At 40.4% G+C, this 15193-nt stretch overlaps 1 protein-coding gene and 1 long non-coding RNA gene across 2 annotated transcripts in view; one reads left to right on the top strand and one right to left on the bottom strand.

Annotated features, from left to right (window-relative positions):
* LOC116718462 (adhesion G-protein coupled receptor G5-like) overlaps positions 1–15193 on the top strand; it is a 90546-nt gene that overhangs the window by 52516 nt on the left and 22837 nt on the right. The window lies entirely within an intron of this gene.
* The window catches only part of LOC116718467 (uncharacterized), an 18155-nt gene continuing 7936 nt past the window's right edge, over positions 4975–15193 (bottom strand). Inside the window, exon 3 of the long non-coding RNA XR_004338934.1 lies at positions 4975–4987. This is a non-coding gene — a long non-coding RNA (uncharacterized LOC116718467). The remainder of the gene's footprint in view (positions 4988–15193) is intronic.

Raw genomic sequence — 15193 nt, 5'->3', positions numbered from 1 at the left:
ACCTTGTTTCTGTTTTACTTTAGTTCAGTCCTTTCTTAGTTAACCTAGTTTGTGTTATGTGTAGATTAATTTTCCTGGTTACCCAGTTAGTGTGCTCTCTGTCTCAGCTCTCTCCCCTCACACCTGCAACCTGTTTCTAATCAGCCATCTGTTCCCTCTTCAGTAACCAAGTTCCCCAGTACACAAACTTTTCTCATGAACTGCACACTGAGGAAGTGATCCAGCCATTTGATTCAGGTGTGGTTGGTCCAGTTACAGTTACATGTGACCAATCCTCAAAGACTGGAGTTACAGGCTCCTGCTCCAGACCGATAATTAAGTATTTTAATACATTTCTTTCACAAGTACTTATTCACAAAACTAGGATCTCCAAATAAATGTTTTAGTTCTGGTTTTGTACCCTAGATGCTGACAGAAAAGTATTTCATTTTCCCAAAGAAGAAAAAAAAACGCTCCGTCAAAATAAAACCACCAGACAAACTATTGGCTTCCCAACAGCAACTCCTGATAACTGAGGTATGCACTGTCTGAGCTCCACCTCCTTGGTGACAAAGAAAACCCCCCACCAGAAGCCTGTCTTTGTCTCTCCTTATGCCTGTTGCAGAGCCGTTAGACGTCACAGAGCTGATCAGATCAGAAGAGGATCTGCTGCTGGCTTCAGGCTGCAGCTCCTGAACATCCTCTTCTGTTTGATATAATCTGTGGATAAACTAATCAGAACTTTCCGCCGTTTAGATTTCAGTGTCTCATTGCTTAATGTTTATGCATGTGTGTGTGTGTGTGGGGGGGGGGGGTGTGTCACAGCTGTTGATGGGCCAGATATTGTTACTGTGCAGAAGTAATAGGCTTCTTGAGTGTATAAGAGCAAAGATGATGTGCATGACTGAGAAATGTTGAACAATTATAATTTGACTCTTTTTTTTAATTACTATTTTTTATTCAACAGTGTAATTAAATCACCTGAAACTAAAAACCTCAGTGACAGACCATACTGTAGAAGATACAATCTAGATTTTACCATCTTTGGTGCTCAGTTAATTTTGAAACAAGAAAATATCTTCTACAGATAAACATAAACCTTGTGTTCACTTTGTTTAACTAATATTGTTTTTTTTTAAAGTATTCACATAACATATGTCTTCTCTTTTGTTTTTATTACTAACTTAAATATTTGAAATCATCAAATAAATGTAGCAAAACAAAGATTACATGAGTTAGTAAGATCAGTTTTAAAGGATTTTATTTATAAAGTAAAACAGACCAAACCAAACTGGCCTCATAAGAACAAAGTCATTACCTCCTTTCTAAATCAAATTATGCAAAGATTTTTGTTCGGCTTCAGGTCTGATTACAACAAAAGCTGTAGAGTTATCACTTAAACAGAACCAGTCTGACAACATGAGATAGGCTGGAAGACCTCACAAAGTAACACATCATGTTTTGATGAAAATTAAATCAACAGATGAGACACCAAGTCAGCGAGTCACTATCTATCAGTCTGGAAAGGTTATGTTAAAGTCTTTGGATGTTCAGAGAGAAACATCCACAACAACAACAGAGAACCTTTCTGAGGAGCCAACCAAACATGATTACTGCAAAAGCTCAAAGGCGACTCATCCAGGACGCCACTTAAGACCAGAACGACATCTAAAGCTCTGCTGCCTCGGTTAAGGTCAAAGTTCAAGATTCAACACAAATAGACTCGCTTGGACAGTTCCAAGGCCAAAAGCATAGCTGACCAAAAAGAACATAAAGGCCTGTCTCACATTTTACAAACAACGTCTTGATAACTTTGGGGAAAATATTCTGTAGACTGATTTAGAAAACATGCAATACTGACAGAGAGCCACAAAAAAAACATGTGACGTTGGGTTAATCTAGTTATTATATTCTAAATAGAGGAATAGATGGGAAAGAAAGTCAGGTCCAGATGTTCATTACACTGTAACAAATGCACTGCATAACACCAGTTTTAAAGTCCCTACACTGGCTCCCTGTAGCTCAAAGAATAGAACAAGAACAAGATATATTTCTGTATTTAACTATTTATCTCTGTAATGACTAAATTCAAATGTTTCATTGTTTTGAGTAACAAAGAACTTAGCTGGAGTTCAGATAAATGAGTCGTCCTTTTCATTCTTGACCCCCTCTTGCCTCCCATAGATATTTTTCTAGATCTGCCCCTGCTTGTAGTTTTATCTGTTTGGTATTTGTAAAAATTGTTTTAGATTAGAATGTTTTTGTGGGTTATAACATGTCCATGTTGAAATCAGAGAAGTAAAAGCATGCATCTAATTCCTCTTTAAACCTCTCATGGCCATATTTGGCCTGTGGGCCTTCAGTTTCACACTTGTGATGTAGATAAGGCCCCCAGTCCTTTGCTTAGTGCAGAAGTTGAGTACCACCATTTAAAAACAAATGCAACCGTTCACTCTTTTGTTCTTTTGAATGTCCTGGATTCAGAGAGGACTGCATATAATCTGGGCTCCTTGCAGGAAGAGGCATTCTTCTTTCCAGAAGGACAGAACAGATCTCACATTTTCTACTGTTTTCACTACGGATTTTTGAGGATCTGTTGGAATTGCTGAGCACAGCCACATCTGAGAGGACAAAACTCAAACTTTGATTTCTTTCAACGAAGTACTGGGAAACGCTCGGCAGCTCCTGGGACTCGCTTTTTCTTTTCTTGACCAGAAGAGACTGTTCTTATGTGCTGGGTGATCTTGTTCGGTGGCGGCGCCGGACTCCGGGCTTCGACTGTTTCATTGTCGCTTGTTGGATGAAACAGTGACTCACCTGGAAGTGCCTGGTCCTGTCGACACTTTTGAGGCGGCTTGAGGCTCTAGCAGCAGGAGCTGTGTCTGTGTGAGACTTCCGCGGTTCGCTCACCAGCGAGTACAACTACAACAGTTTCTGCTTATGCGGCCCCGGGCGTTTTGAGCCATGCCTGGCCACAGCTCAGGGGCTCCCCAGACGTCCCGTCATTCAAAGCACCACACCTCCACCTCTCAGGGCAACCACAAACCAAGTCGAACTATATACAGGGAGAGCACGGGCTTAAGTGACCTCAGAGATCTTCATGGGGAACATTTCCGCGAGCACCACAACAACCACCCTCGGCATTCGGAGAGCAAGAATGGCACCAGTAGAACATACCCGAGAAACGGCACGGCCCGGGGCTCAGAGACTATAGGATTTATTCCAGGATTGGCTGACAGCGCGCCGGCCAGCAGGCCCTCATATAGCTCCTGCCCCTCTATGGGCTGGAGTGGCTGCAAGGCCTTGCTCTGCGGTATGCTCAATTGTGGCTGTTGTGGCAGCCGAGAGCTCTCTCTGCCTGTTAACGAGAGCTCAACAGACCACCCACCCAAATCAGGCAGTGAGCCTTCTAACGGCATGGCTCTGACCAACCCAACCTGTGGTGTCTCCCTGGAGCCCAGCAAGCCCACCAAATCTGCCAGGTTACCCACCAGCGAAAGTTTCCATTACCAAGATGTTCGTTTTAGAGGTGAGATTGTAAATTATCCAGTGAATCCTTCCAAACTGACCCGTCCTCCCGTAAAAGGGGAAAGCCAGAGACTGATCAGCAACACCATCCTCTTGTCTAACGACTGCTACGACTTGGACGACCCGTGCGACACCACAGACGTTGACTCTCTTATCACCAAGAAGCTCTTGGAGCTGTACGCCTTCCATCAGATCGAAGAGCTCTCCAAGTGTACGTCCGATTCCTCTTTCATCCGCAAGACGAACGAGATAAGCGACCTTATCTACAACATTGCCCAGAACTACAACTTGGAGGAGCAGGAGGCCGAGTGCAAGCTGGTGCATGGCGTCATCCGCATCAGCACGAGGAAGGCCAAGAAGAAGGCCAGCCACCAGCGTCCTAATGGCAGGAACGACGGGACTCTGCCCGAAAGCGGCAACGAGACCATGACCCAAACCTTCATGAGCAGTGATTTTCCAGAGGTGAAAGTGTCTGAGCAAACGCCGTCAGACGAGCTGGTGAGGAAAATGACACAATACGGCTCAAGAACATATTCCTCCAGCACTTCCACAGCCTACTCTCCCTACCAGCACAACACCGGGACAAACTCTTCAAAGAGCTCCTCTGCTGATTTGAAAGGCTACGCAGAGATTCAAATGTCTATATGCTGAAAAATCATCTAGCCTCCTTTCATTTATACTGTTACTGAGCAGAGCAACTTTATCCTACGTGGGTATAGTTCTCCTTACATTGGTCTTAATATTTTTTTTAATCTTTCCTTTAAAAACAACCAACAGAGGAGCTTTTCTTTTGTTATTGTGTCATTTTCTCATGGCAGAGGGATGTGAGTTTTATTTGTTTTTTTAATCCACGCAGTGTTTTAGGTTCAGACAGTAAAGGCTCAGTATTCAGGAGGCCAGAGCAGTTACAGACATGATACACAAACACAAATTAAAGCTATTTCCACAAATGGAAATAAAAAAATGTGAAGTGCATATGTATGGTAATAAAGGGTTTAGTTACTCAAGTAGTGCTAAAGAAAATTATAACTGTGTAAAAAAAGTGATGCATGTATCATATTTTTCCCTTGCTTGCAAAGTAATTAATAAGCTGCATTTTCTTTCAGAATACTGAAGAACAAGTTTCCCTTTCTCTGGAAAAGTCAGATGAACAAGTAGATGAAGACCCACAATCAGAGGATGAAGAAACTACAAATACTGAAGTAATCCACAGAAAACCATCTTCTAAATCTGAGCAGCACTCAAATGGCAGTAACACTCAACAACATAACATCACAGTTAAAATGTCTTCAAACACTGCACATCAACGTGTCTACGACAAGAAGAATTATTGTCTTTACTGTGAGAAGCTTTATATAAAAATCACAAGACATCTCAAACAGAAGCATTCCAACAAACCTGATGTGGCTAAGGCAGTTGTGCACAAGCAAGGATCAGCAATGCAGTCCTTGCTGTTGACCAAAGTGCAAAACATGGGAAACTACCACCACAACTGTTCTGTTCTGTCTTCAGGAAAAGGACAAATCATACCAAAAAGGCAAGCAACCTATCAAGCAGCTGCAACCAACTGCCTACCTTGCAAGTTTTGCTTTGCTATGTATGTCAAGACAGATCTCTGGAGACATCATAAGCTTTGCAAACTCCAGGTGAAAGAAGGCATGGTCACAAGAAAAGTTCAGGCAAGTTCTTCCATGATGTTGTCCACGGATACTGTGACTTCCACAGGACATAAGACAGTTCTCCAGGAAATGAACTATAAAAAGTCATCATTGCCATCAAGTCAAAAGGGTATGTTATTTAGTTCTTTCTATAAAACACTGTCTACATGAAAAACCTTGACTTTTATTTCCTAAATTTGGTGTTGGTGATTTTTATTAATCAATTTATTCATTCTCTTTCCTGATTTGGTTACAGAGAAATCCAGACGGCGCTGGTCTGAGACAGAAAAAGAAGTCATCATCCACCATTTCAAGGACTTTCTGAAGGAACTGAATATCCCTGGAAAAGTGGACTGTGAAAGATGCATAAATGACAATCAGATCCTAAGGGACAATGGGAGAGACTGGAAAGCAGTGAAATATTTTGTGCACAGCAAAATTACAGCTGTAAAGAGGAGTTTGTGCCAAGAATAACACCGCAAATGCTTGGAACCAGAGTCCCGACACTTCACATGATGGACAGACAATGTTAACCACTAACATGACGGAGCGTCAGTGTTTTGTGCCTCAATGCTGGAAGCTCGCATGACGGAGCATCAAACTAAAAAAATGCAATGTATTCCTTTAAATGTAGACAGAGGACAAATGTAATATTGTTATGTTAAGATCTTTATCTTAACATAAAATAAACATTTGTTATTAGATGTTTTTTTTCTGAGCACATGGCAAAATTACTGAATAATCACACTACGCACGGAGAGATCGTCTGGCAGCTGAAGGAGCAACAGCTTGTCCTGCTCTCTCCCGTCCTTACTGATAACTTCGCCTGAGCTACTTTTAAAGTGACAGTTTTTATAGTTATATTCACATTTTCAACATCATAACTGGATTACTACAAACCTAAGGACTGGGGGATTTTCTTACTTTTATTTTTACCTTACTTTACCAACTTCATCTCCAAGTTGAACCAGGACAAAATGCCTCCGGCCGACCCCAAGGACATTAGCAGTATTATACAACGACTTCAGTCTATAGAAATGAAGATCAAACAGCTGGAGGTTAACTTTGAAATCAACGCTAACTGTGGAAATCAGACAACTCTTCCTCAAATCAACGGAGAGGCTGTACACCTTGCATCAAGCAGCTCACCCTGGAACGCTCTGGGTGCCAAGCCGAAGCAAACGTCTCACACCGCAGATCCGATGAGGCGACTGACAGGAAGAACCCCTCACCTGGACGAATCAGCGTGGCCGGCTCTGAGCCGAAACCCACCTTCAACCTCAACACCTGCTCCACCAAAGAAAAACAAACAAGCAGCTGCAACCAAAACGGTTCCACCGACCCCGCTCCCAAGGACAGAGCGACCAGCCCGGGCCTCAAAACATTCTGACTCTGTGGGAATCCCACTGAAAAACAGATTTTCTGTACTCCAGCCTGAGCCTCTGAGTGAAACCTCGCTTTCAAACATCAACAATGAGGCAAGACCAACACATCCACCCCCCAAAGCTCCAAAGGACAAAGCGGCTACCAGGAAAACGAAAGGTATGCCAAAAGTGCTTATTGTTGGAGATGAGGCAGTAAATGGAATCAGTCACGTTTGCAATCCCAAGAAAACGAGAGTAATTTCTTTTCCTGGTGACACTGTATCTGATTTAACTCGTAAAGTTCTTTCGCTGACCACTGATCAGCCAGATATTGAGTCCTTAGTTGTGCATGTTGGAGCCAACGATGTGGCAAAGCAGAAATCTGAGATTCTGAAAAAGGACTTTAATATTCTACTGAACACTATGGGAAAGTTAAAAATGAAGTTATTTCTCAGTGGTCCAATTCCATCACCTCAATGGGGAGACGAAAAACACTCCAGGCTGGACATGATAAACAAATGGCTGATTAAAAGCTGCTCTGCCAGCTCAGTGACCTTCATCGATAACCTCTGGATCTATTGGCAGCGCGTTCACCTCTTTGGAAGAAGCGGACGCAATCTTAATAAACATGGGATAAAGTTGCTCACTGCAAATCTTTTTCACTTTATCAACAAGGACAGCAACGTGATCATCGCTTCAGAAGAACAGGCTCAAGGATTTCTGACTAGGAAGGAACCGTCGGCTTATCAGGCAAAAACAGCTGATATAACATCGACTGGAGACGGAGCGACTAGTTCCCTTCCTCCTTCTCCCCTCCCTCTCTGCTCACCCACTCATTCACAGGATTCACAAGATACACATGGAGAAATGTCTTCTGGACCGGAGTTTCTTAAATTTACAGATGGAATGAATCAACAGGTTGTACTTGGGACGTCTCTTCTTAGCGCTCACGTAGCAGACCTCACTTCATTTAAGCCACCTGACTCTAACGTCCCAGAGGATCCATCACTCTGCGTTTCTGAGGTCTGAGGCCGGGGTCCAGACTTTATCTTTACGCCCTTCTTGCTCCAGAATGTGCCTGGCCCCTCGGCACTGCAGAACAGGACATTACCTGTCCGGATCACTACAAGAAAATTTACAAGAAACAGAAACATAAAATATAGGGGACCTAATTCAAACATCAGACTGTTCCCCTGCCTAAAGGAACCTCAGACTGAAGATTTCTTGGCCTCCAAGTCACTTAAACTCGCTCTTTTAAATACCAGATCTCTTTGTGCTAAGGCTCTATTAATTAATGATTTCATCACTGAGCATAATATTGATGTTATGTTTCTGACAGAAACATGGTTGAATGATAATAATGAATCGATCGTACTAATTGAATCTGCGCCTCCTAACTACAGTTTCTTCAGTGAGAATAGAAAACACAAAAAAGGAGGAGGCGTGGCTTCAATATTTAAGAATACCATAAATTGTAGTAAAATCTCTTTGGGTCACTTCACCTCTTTTGAGTATCTTGGAATTGAGGTTAAAGGCCACAAACGAACTTTGACTGTAACTTTATACAAAACTCCAACTTTTGTGGAAAATTTCTTTACTGACTTGAATGAACTTCTATCTCTCATATGTATTGATTATGATTGTTTAATAATTGTTGGTGATTTCAACATTCATGTTGACAACCCCCAAGACAGAGGGGCAAAAAAGCTCGCTAATATTTTAGAGACTTTTGGTCTAACACAACATGTCAAACAAGCAACACACACTCAAGGACACACACTGGACCTGGTTATCAGTAAGGGTGTGAATATTTCCAATGTCTCTGTAAATGATGTCGCATTGTCGGATCACTTCGCTGTTATCTTTGAAAGTTCTTTATCTTTTAACCAGCTGAACAGAAACAAAACTGAAGTTATTATTTTTGGACCTAAAGAGGAACGATCTAGAGTCAATGCACAGCTTCAGTTATTACAACTGAAAACTAGCGATCAGGCCCGAAACCTGGGAGTAGTGATGGACTCTGACCTGAACCTCCAGAGCCACATAAAGACAGTTACAAAGTCGGCCTTCTATCACCTGAAGAACATTTCCAGGATTAAAGGACTAATGTCTCAGCCAGATCTAGAGAAACTCGTCCATGCGTTCATCTTCAGTCGTATTGATTATTGCAACAGCGTCTTCAGAGGTCTGTCCAACAAATTAATCAAACAGCTGCAGCTGATCCAGAATGCTGCTGCTCGCGTTCTCACTAAAACCAGGAAGATAGAGCACATAACACCAGTTCTAAAGTCCCTCCACTGGCTCCCTGTAGCTCAAAGAATAGACTTTAAAATACTGTTGTTAGTTTATAAATCACTGAACGGCTTAGCACCACAATACATTAAAGATCTGCTTTTATTGTATCAACCTTCCAGACCTCTCAGGTCTTCCGGTTCTGGTCTGCTCTGCATCCCCAGAACCAGAACCAAACGAGGAGAAGCAGCTTTCAGCATCTATGCACCACGAATTTGGAACAAACTTCCAGAAAACTGTAAAACAGCTGAAACACTGACTTCTTTTAAATCTCAACTGAAAACCCACCTGTTTAGAATTGTATTTGAAATGTAATCAATTACAAATTTATTGATGTAACTTGACTTAATGATTGATTCTATATTGCATTGTGATTCTGTGTTTGTTATGATGTAAAGCACTTTGAAATGCCTTGCTGCTGAAATGTGCTATACAAATAAAATTTGATTGATTGATTGATTGATACGCATCACTTACAGTCTTACAAAATAAGATAAAAAAACAAAACGGGATTTACAGACAGAAAGACTGACAAAGAGAGCTAAGTATTAACGTACATATTAGAAAAGGTTATTATGACCTATAGTACTTAGATGAGATAAACTACAGTGTCTGATCTTCGTAGACAGACAGACAAATAGATAAGTGGCATTTACCTTTTTATAGGCACCCAGCCTGCAAAGGCTTACAAGACACAAGAAAAACATATTCAAACAAGCTGTCAGGCTCAGGCACTGATGGACACAGGGACTGAACAGAAAATTACCAACCACGTATTTATTGGGAGGTCAACAAACTCTTAGTCAGACAGGCCTGGGTCAGAACCAGGGAATCAAATCAGGATCAGGCGGCCCCTGATCTTCGGGCCGGGCAAACAGGGGATCCGAGCCCGCGGGTCCAGAGTCCAGGTCGAAACGGGTATCCGGTCAGACAAGCCGGGGGGTCGAAGCCAGGAGGTTCTTATCCAACGGAGAGGGTCAGGGATCAGGGACAGGAGAGGGATTGCTGAGGGAGAGACAGACAGGTTAGATTCTGGGCAGTCAGCTCAGCTCTGTAGCAGGTCTGAAGGTGTTACCGCTGAGGGTTTCACAACAATCTGACGCCGTGCAGGGGGAGTTCCGTCCTTATAAGGCAGCAGCTGGAGATCAGGAGGATGATGATCAGGTGCGAGTGGTCACTGCACAACAGCAGCTGTGACACAAGCAGACAGACATAAATATTCTTTAAACAAAAAATGTCCTCTTTCTAATTTTAGTAAATAAATCATTTCTCAACCTAAAGTACCAGTAAAACAAAAAGTGGACTTCACTCTCAGTTTTCCCCAAATCACACAAAGAACATCTTCGGTCTTCCTCTGGGACTGAACGAAAACATCCTGGTCTCCAAAGCCAAAGTGCCAGATCTGAACTGGGCACACAAGGACCGTCGTATTTTAGACAAGGTCTAACTGTGCAAATTCATTACAACCACTAATTGCAAATTAATTGCTGCAAAAAAGAGCAATAAGAATTATTAATAAGGTCAGCTACCTGGCTCACACAAATCCATTATTTATACAATCTAGATTGCTAAAACTTACTGATTTGGAGAAAATACAAACAGTGTGTGTCTTATTTAAAGCACATAATGAACAGTTACCAGAAAATATTCCAAAATTGTTTTCAAAAGAAGAAGAATTTTATACCTCAGAGGAAAATACAAATTCAAACGTTGTAAGATCAGAACCATAAGAAGAAGTTTTTGCATTTCAGTTTGTGGTGTGAAACTATGAAACAGTTTGACTGTGGAATTAAAACAATGTCTAAACATTAAACAATTCAAACATTTTTTTTAAGAATATGGCTTACACTAAATATGAGAAACTGTCTTGATGTATTATGTTGCTATTGTTACTTTATTGTTGGAAATCAACATTAGCAATATTCTGTAGTTAATACTGTTATTAGAGCTATTATTAATATATCAATGTGTGTACTGCATTAATCAAGAATCAGGAAGTAAAATGAAGGTGTACTTATAAAATACATATAAACAAGATGAGATCATTTTGTGATGTTGCTGGAGAAGGGCTGGGGCTTAATACGTTTACACTTCTGCTCACTCCTTTGAACGTTTGTGCTATTGCATTGTTGTAATTTTATTGTAACATGGCACTTTCAATAAAGTAAATAAAATATTATATATACTTATATATATATATATATATATAAGTATATATATACATATATTACTGACCAAGCTGCACCTCAGTGGGATTAGAGGAACGGCATATAATTGGTTTAGAAGTTACCTTTTTGGTAGACATCATTATGTAGATATTAATCACCAAAAATTGGGGACAGGGATGGAACTAGGCCAGTTTTTCCCTGTCTTTAAAGAGGATGTTGTTCTGGACTGTACTCCATTTCAGCCAAACCTTATATGTCGCGTAGACATGGACCAAACTCGCATAACCACCAACTCAAGTCAATTCAATCAACAGGTCCAAGTGTCATTTGATCTGACTGAGGAACACTTGTCTCCTGTGGAAAAGTCTCAACTTAATGACCTTTTGTCATGTAATGACCTTATATATGTATATATATATACACAGTATATATATATATATATATATATATACAGTACAGACCAAAAGTTTGGACACACCTTTTAATTCAATGAGTTTCCTTTATTTTCATGACTATTGACATTGTAGATTCACACTGAAGGCATCAAAACTATGAATAACACATGTGGAAATATGCACTAAACAAAAAAGTGTAAAACAACTGAAAATACCCCTTATATTCTAGTTTCTTCAAAGTAGCAACCTTTTGCTGTGATTACTGCTTTGCACACACTCTGCATTTTCTTGATGAGCTTCTAGAGGTAGTCACCTGAAATGGTTTTCACTTCATAGGTGAGCCCTGTCAGGTTAATAAGTGGGATTTCTTGCCTTATAAATAGTCATGAAAATAAAGAAAACCCATTGAATTAGAAGGTGTGTCCAAACTTTTGGTCTGTACTGTATATATATATGTCGTTCCATGTATATAAGCGTACATGGAACGACATAACCAAGTTGCAGGCAACTTGGTTATGTTGTTATATATATATATATATATATATATATATATATATATATATATATATACTGTATATACAGTACAGACCAAAAGTTTGGACACAACTGTGTGTCCAAACCTTTGGTCTGTACTGTATATATATATATTCATATTCATATATAACTTAATATATATAAGGTGTGTGAGGCCTTTTCATTTTAATTGTCATAATTAAAAGGCCTCACTTTTAATTATGACATTAAAAGTGTCATAATAATGACACTTTTAATGCAAAGTTGCTCTAAATCTCTCCATCCATCCATCCTGTTTGTTGAGACCTGCAAAGAATTTATGTTTAAAGTAGAATTATTTAACTAATAGACAAAATTACAGACAATATCTATCTGTCTGTCTGTATGTCTGTCATTTGTGTTTGTAGAGAAACCGGAGCACCCGGAGAAAACTTTAGTTTAAAGCAAGATTAGTTGATTTTATTAACAGAGCAAATTACAATGTCTGTCTGTCACTTGTGTTTTTAGAGAAACTGGAGCACCCAGAGAAAACTTGTATTTGATTAAGTAGGATTACTTAATTTTACTAATAAAGAAAATTACAGACAAGATCTATCTATCTATCTATCTATCTATCTATCTATCTATCTATCTATCTATCTATCTATCTATCTATCTATCTATCTATCTATCTATCTATCTATCTATCTATCTATCTATCTATCTATCTATCTATCTATCTATTTTTGTAGGGAAACTGGAGCACCCAGAGAAAACCTTTTGTTCAAATGACTTACAATGACTTAAACTTACTAATACCCTGTATGCTACCTTCAAAGCTAAGGCCTCATATGTCTGACGTAGCTAACAGACAATCTTACAAAAATGTTATGTAAACGATAAGTCGATAAGTGAAAGCTGCTGTTTTCACAGACAGGCAGAAGAGAAAAGGAAAAACTGGTTTGAAGAGCCATCCATCCAGCCGTCCATCCATCCATCCATCCATCCATCCATCCATCCATCCATCCATCCATCCATCCATCCATCCATCCATCCAGGTCGTGGGGGCAGCAGCCTAAGTATGGAGGCCCAGACTTCCCTCTCCTCAGCCACTTGGTTCAGATCCTCCAGGGGAATCCCATCACATTCCTTGGCCAACTGAGAAACATATTCTTCATTTGGGCCTGGGAATGGATGGGAGTTTTACATTTTTGTGTTGGCAATTCTCAGGGAGGTGCGCTGAGTCGGAGTTCAGAGAGGGAAGTTTGACAGGTTTGGTACTGATAACTTTCTGTCGACTCAGTAAAGGTCTGTAAGCACTGCTAGGTTTTGTGTCATGTTTGTCAGCAGTTTCCACACAGGACTTGGAGCTTCTTCTCCCTGGTTCTGCTGCTGGCAGAGTCGTCCAAACTTCATGATAAATCGGCTGTTTTATATCAAGCTGGATTCTTTTATTATTTTCACCTCCACACACTCTATCCAATTCGATTAAGGAAAGCATGTCTTTCCTTTCAAAGTCACAAAGTTTCTTTTTCTCCAGCTGTTTGCGCTGTATCTGAGAATCCCATGAATCAGTCATAGACTTGGTAGCTGCAGCTTTTTTCTCTTTCTCCAGTTTTTCACGCTTTATCTCTGCAGCTTCCCGATGTTTAATATCTTTCAATAACTTATCTTCCATTAAAGTCCTTTTGGTATCTTCTTCCTTCTTTTTTAATGACATTTGGTCGTACACTATTTTTTTACGGATTTCACGAATCCTGTCCTTAACAGGAACGTTGCAGTCAATGTCATGATCATGAACGACCGATTTAGATGGAACAGCTCTTCTTTGTTCACTAACATTGTCCTGTGTCTTCAAGATCTGCTGAGCCTCCTTCTTTTCTCTCCTGGCTCCAACTTCCTCAGCTCTATATCCAGGAAGCACCGCTTGCCTTTCAGTCCCGTACATTTCCATTTCCATACATTTCCTGTATGTCTCTTTCTTCCGTCTCCTCATCTCAATTTCCTCAATTTGATGCCGTCGGTCTGACTCCATTATGGCAGCCATTTGTTGCCTTTCAATTTCAGCCTTTTCCTTCTTCTTCTGTTGTTTATCTTGAATCTGAGCATCCCATGTGTCAGCCAGAGACTTTTTCAAATCAGCTTTCTTTTTCCTCTCCTGTTCCTCTCGTATCTGTTGCCCTAGCTGCTGCTTAGCCCTCTCTTTGCATCGCTTTTCCTCTAAGACAATGTAGCTGGCAGCTTCTTTTTTCTTGATGTTGTCCAGATTATTGTAAACATTCTTCTTACAATCCTCCATTCGATGTAACCTTTCTGATTTGGTCAAGGAATCAGACCCTTGCTTTCTAACCTTCTCCATTCCCATCTTCTGCTGTTTATATTCAACTTGACCATCCCATGCTGCAGTCAAAGACTTTTGCATTTCAATTTTCTTTTCCTTCTCCTGTTTGTCAAGTAATTTTTGGGCAAACTCCCTCTTGGCCATTTCTTTATGAAACTTTTCCTCCTCTAAGGCGTCTTTGGCAGCTTCTCTTCTCTTTATCTCCTCCAGATTTACATAGGCCATCGTCTTACGTCTGTCTTCAAATTGATCCTTTCCAGGAACTTTTTTCTCCCTCTCTTGATGCACATATTCCGAATCATTGCCTTCACTAACCATCTCCCTTTCGTAAGCAGTTCGTTTTCTTGTGCTCGGTCTCTTCTTCTGTGATTTTCGAATGATGGCTTGATATCTCTCCTCCTCCTCCTGTGCATGTCGAAGTTCTGAATCCCGAGCAATTGCTTCCACATCTTGCATAAATTTAGGTACATTTGAAAGGAAGGTATCTAAAGGTTCATCCTGTTTTTGTAGTCGGTTCAAATCTTTCCTTGGTCCGGTCTTCTTTGTCTTCTTCAGTAATCGTCTGGAATCCATCTTTCGTTTCTGTCTCACGATGAAAAGATTACAACTCACTATAAATTCGCTGGCTTCTGCAGGTCTGACTTTAGAACACAAGTAAACTATTCAAGAGGTTTCAGAGCTGATGTCATAGGATCTATGACACAATAGTGATCCTAGTGACATCATCAGTCAGAAGTGTAACATTAGTTGCTATTGCTATGGCAACCAGGAAAAGCTCTGAAGTGATTCACACCTTCTAGTAAAGGAGATGTTTCAAACCATCAAAACATTTCCAAATAGATTTGATGTTATTTTATTTTTATTTTGCTCTATATATGTTGTAGAATGGCAGCTTAACGACAGAAAGGAACAGAAGACAAGTTACAACAACGTGTTAAAATGTGTCTTGTTATTAACGGCCCCCTTGACAGAGGCA

This window comes from Xiphophorus hellerii, chromosome 4 (assembly GCF_003331165.1).
Source record: "Xiphophorus hellerii strain 12219 chromosome 4, Xiphophorus_hellerii-4.1, whole genome shotgun sequence".
NCBI lineage: Eukaryota > Metazoa > Chordata > Actinopteri > Cyprinodontiformes > Poeciliidae > Xiphophorus > Xiphophorus hellerii.
This window is presented reverse-complemented; position numbering and strand designations above follow the sequence as displayed.